General features: G+C 40.8%; 1 pseudogene; it reads right to left on the reverse strand.

The window, feature by feature from the left end:
• Positions 1-4200: 4200 nt before the first annotated feature.
• LOC101568323 lies at positions 4201-4437 on the reverse strand (annotated as a pseudogene).
• Between the last annotated feature and the right edge of the window lie 790 nt (positions 4438-5227).

The raw sequence follows: 5227 nt of genomic DNA on the forward strand, positions 1-5227 counted from the left end.
AGATTGTTACTTCATATTTGGGAAGTTTTCTGCTATTACTTCTGCCGATATTTTTTAAAAATGTCATTTGTATTGAGTCCTTCTTTCTCATTGATGCCTATTAGTCTCACATTGCTCATCTTTGCAACATCTTGCAGGTGATGGATTATTCTTTCCTGCATCCTCATTGCTTGTAAGAGATCCTTTCTTACCTTTTCACTAGCTACACCAGCATCTTCAAGATCTGAAAGTCTGTCTTCACTTTCACTTAAACGGTTTTGCAAGCCTGTGATTGAGATTTTAATTTCCTCTGTATCTCTTTGATTCTGCTTCATGCGATCTATTTCTTTCCTGTATTGCTCATTCAAGGAATCTGTCATTTTTCTAATGTCCTCTATTTTTTTTATCAACGTGTTCTTTAGAAGCAGTTATAAATTCTTTTACTGCAGTGTTTTTTTCAGATTGGGTTTCCTCCCTGTTTCTATAGTTGCTTCTTTAATTCAGATGCTATGAGTTCTGACAATTCTTTTTTTATTTCAGAAAAGAATTGCGCTCTGAGTTCCTCTATAACTTTCTGCTGTTGCTTATTTATTATTGATGCTACTAATTCATACATTTGAGCTGAGTTAGTGTCCTCTGCATTTGTTCTGGGTGGGCATGGGGTTTCCTCCCTATGTTTCTGCATTTGATTCTTTTTTTTTTCTTTTCAAAGTTTTATTGATAAACATATAGCAATGAGACAGTTTCAAATCAAATTGAAAGTATAGTTTCAACAAATAATACACTGCATATATTCTTCTTAGTGGTTAATTGCTGTACAAGATGCAGACTTGTGATCCTACTTACAAACACCATTAGAAAAAATGCATTTGATTCTTTAGTGCAGATGTTATTAATTCAGGGATTTCTTTTTTTATTTCCAATCTGAGTTCCTCTATACCTTTCTGCAGCTGTTTATTTATTTCAGAAGCCGTTGATTCATTGCTTTCAGCTGTGTGATTTCCAATTTTTTCTGTGTTAGTGACCTCTGCAGTTGTTATGGGTGGGCTTGGGTTTTGAGATTGCATTTTCTTCCTTCTCTTCATTTTGTGTAGCACCGTCCTCTGACCTTTGTTGTAGATCTTCGAGGCAATTATAACCTTAGCACATACTGCAGTTCAGGTTCAGATCTACAAAGTTTGGATTTATCCAGCTGTGCCTGGTTTGGGTCTGGCTGCTGTGCTCAGTTCCTTCCTGTTCAGCCCCTGGGGGGGAACCTGTTGTGCCCCTCCTGCAAGATTTTCTGCTCCTGGACTAGCTGCATGGTTCTATCCTCTACACTCTCTGCAGGGATTGCAGCTGCAGGGTTTCAACCCAGACCTGTATGCCAGGCCTGAGCTGAGCCCTGTGGGGACAAGGTGGAGTATGTGTAGAGGCAGCTCTCCCACACACTCACTGGTCCTGGGCTAGGACTGGATCTGGGGGTTCCCGGAAGGCGGCAGAAATTCCTATTGGGTGGGTGGGATGGAGGAGGTGCTGGAAGTGATGAGGGGCGTCCCAAGGTGTGGAAGAGGGTCTCACCCATGCTGCGCCTGTGCTGGGACCAGTAGTAGGTCCCACTGGCGCAGGGTACCAGGAAGCTCTCCCACACACTCACTGGGCCTGGGCTAGGACTGGGCCTGTTGGAACTATTGTCTTCATTTTTACTACTGTATAAAGATTGGTTTGTATGAAATGATACAACTCCCATGCTAATGTGCTTTGTTATTAAAACAACACTTAATTAAGTGGTAGACAAAGCCAGAAACATGCTGTGGTTTAAAGAAATCTCTTAGGTTATTTTCAGATGTTTCCAGTTTGGCAAAACTAAAGCATATTTTCCTGAACACATTTTATTCCTATGTGTATTTTAAGGGAACCATAACTCATCTGTTTTATTTCATTAATATTTTGCCAAGTTAAATGTTTCTCTCATAAGCTATAATTTCATACTGTTTTTATGAAGCATCCCCCTTTGGATTATGAATTCATGTGTTACCTAAAGAAAGCACAGTCATATCTAAATATCTTGTAGTTATGAAGTCAGAAACCAATAAAACTTGGGTGATTTCCAAATATCACTAAGTATAATTCACTTTTTCTATGAAAATCACGATTTTCCTTGCATTTATCAATTGGTACCTCTTGAAGAAAACAACAAAATTGCCTAGATCTGATTTTCAATAAATGTCCTGCTGAAGCCATAGGCCCAGTCCAACATGGGCCACTAAACCTCAGGCTGTAGGTATAAATCTAAATATATGGTTCAGATAATGACTAAATCATAGCTAGTTACTTAAAATATGATATAAGTGCACATATCAGCAGACAGGTGACTGCTGACACATACAAGAGACAAAAGGATGGTGAATCTACGAAGCAATGGGACTTTTCAATCAATGCTAGAAGTACAAATTAGTTATCTGCCTTAGAAAGCAATTGAGACTATGGCCAGCGAGATAGCTCAGAGGACTAAACACCTGCTTAGGCAAACACAGGGATCAGGGTTTGATCCCCAGCACCATGTGCTGTGCCTGCCCCATCCCCAGGTGCACTGAGCCAGCCACTGAGAGCAGGCATGGCAGCACACACCTGTAATCCCAGCACTGGGGAGGCTGGAAACAGGAGGAACACTGTGAGTGTGAGCTACATAGTGAGACCTTGTAACAAATACAGAAAAAAAAATTTAAACTATAAAGTGGCAGATGGGGCTGGAGAGATGGCTCAGTGGTCTAAAGCACCTACTTAAAACAAGCTTAGCAAAGCATCAGGGACCGCGGTTCAATCCCCCAGCACCACATGCCAGCCAGCCCCGCCCCCTGGTGGGCTGAGCTGGCCACACACACACACCACTCTCTCTCTCTCTCTCTCTCTCTCTCTCTCTCTCTCTCTCTCTCTCATAAATAAAAAAAAATAAAGTGGCAGATGTATATGTCTTGTAATCCAGTAGTTCCATTCCCATGTATGATCCTGGAGTAGCTTGCACATATAAAACAGGAAACATGTGCAAAAACATACAGTGTCATTATAACTATGACCTGGAGGACTGAGAATAGAGCTCAGCAGCATAAGTGCTTGCCTTGCAAGCGCATGGTCCCAAGTTCAATTCCCAGTACTGCAAAAAACGAAACAAAAACACTATGAGCTGGAAACTGCTCAAATATTCATCAATAAGCAAAATCAATAAGTTGTAATGTTCATGCATTGAGTAGAGCAATGAAAACTAATGAACACATACTTTATCAATGTGGCTGGACCTCACAAACAGCACTGGCTGAAAACTAAGTCATTGTAGTAAAATGAAGTACGATTGTACTTAAATGAATTTTGGAAGTGAGCAAAAATAATTTAGTGGTTAAAAATTCATACAAATATACAACATCACAACTAAAAACTATGGGATGATATAAATAAAATTCATGACAGCCATGATTTCCCATGGAATAATGGGATCTTAAAACAAGCAGGATTGGGAAGAGCCTGAGTTTGATTATTGTTTTGCTTTCTTAAGTGATTTAGTATTGTCTAAGTCACTTTTTCTGCACTGGGACAAAATGTACTATAGCCACAACTTCAAAGAAAAAAGGTTTGTTTGGGCTCCCAGGCTCAGTTCAGTGTTGGTAGCTCCAAGGCAAGAACAAGAGGACAAAGGGGAACAGTGGAAGAAGAGTTGCTCCACCTATGGCAGCCAGAAAGCAGAGTTGGAGGAGCAGCTCCAGAGGGAGGCTGCCTTTCAGAAACATTCCCTCAGGGAAGGCCCCACCTCCCAGGAACAAGCTCAGCAGACCTCACCAGCAGAGTGATCCTAATGATCTCAGCAGCTGCCTGATCTGTTCACTTCCAGAAGCCCCATTTCTGAATCCATAAGAATTGTAGGGAATATTCTAGATGGAAATCATAGTAAGCAGGTACACAAGTTTTAAATGATCTTTTCTATATCTCAAAAATACATTGTGAACATTATTGTGGAATTTATTCATTTAAAAATTATTATTTTTTTCCTTTTAAAATTTGTCTTTTAGGATCACCTCCTTACAATTTACAAAGAGGAAATACAAAACAAGAAACAACCTGGGTTTCCAATAGAACAGTGTGCTGGAGTTTAAAGCATTATTACACAAGAGCATTCTCTTACTCCAGCACACTTCTGTAGTCCTGAGGAACAAACATGACTTCTCCTCCCACGGGGATGCTCTGTGTTGGTCACCTCTCCTGCTCTTTGACATATTTTCCACGTAGAAGACATGGAGCCTGGAAGTCATGCTGACAGCTGGAGTAGGCTAACCCCAATCCCATGCCAGAACCAAGGGCGAAGGGCCATATTTTTCTTTTAAAGAAGGTAAGAGAGAAGAGAAGTCTTAATCTAAAACCAGAGCCTGTCTCTACAACCGCCTCTGCCAGGCACAGGTTCCACTCCCGTCTGAGGTCAGACTCCAGCATGTTCCCTGCCCATAGCTCCGAAAAGAAAAATAATTTCAAAAATCCAGATTCAATCATGCTATCAACATATTTGGTTATTTACCTACAACACCAATTGCAATGAACCAAAAACTAGAGCTAATTTCCTTTGGGTTCTTTGTCTGTCTTGAATAGGTGGTCTATTTCTTATCTTTTTGGATTAGATTAAAAACTGCCAGGCAGCTTCTGTCATGTCACATAAATAGCAATGACTAGCCTATCAGAAAACAACTATAATGACATGGCATAATACTTAGTGCTTGACAAGCATGCCTCACTGGTATACTACAGCTGTCAGTAGAGTTATTAGCAACGCAAAAGCACAGTGGGCCAAGCTCTGCTGAAGAATGGAGCTCTCCCTCAGTGAAGACAGCACAAAATTCATTCCAAACAACACAACTATTGACTGTGTAGAGTTGATTATTCAAAAATGGAGGGCAGTCCTCTTTTTCTCGTGACCACTTCTCTGCCTTGCTCTCTTCCTTCCCAGCTTATCTTCCCTTTCGCTCCTTCTCTTCCTTCCTTTCATCTTTCCTCCTTTCTCTTTCTCTTTCCCCTGCTTTTTAAGGCAGCTGTTACATATTAGCTTCCCAGTGTTCTTGTGTACCCCAGTGTCTCAAAAGAATTACTGGAGCCATTGGCAGAGCACACGCTGCAAGTGCAGCTCTATTTCACTCCAGCACAGAATAACCCTTAGCTTAGTCAACCCACTGACATATTTGTTACTTGTAGAATTGCTTTTGTCTTTTTAAAATTGAGTTCTGCAACACAC

The sequence above is a fragment of the Octodon degus genome, unplaced genomic scaffold (genome assembly GCF_000260255.1).
Source record: "Octodon degus isolate 3935 unplaced genomic scaffold, OctDeg1.0 scaffold00115, whole genome shotgun sequence".
Taxonomy (NCBI): Eukaryota; Metazoa; Chordata; class Mammalia; order Rodentia; family Octodontidae; genus Octodon; species Octodon degus.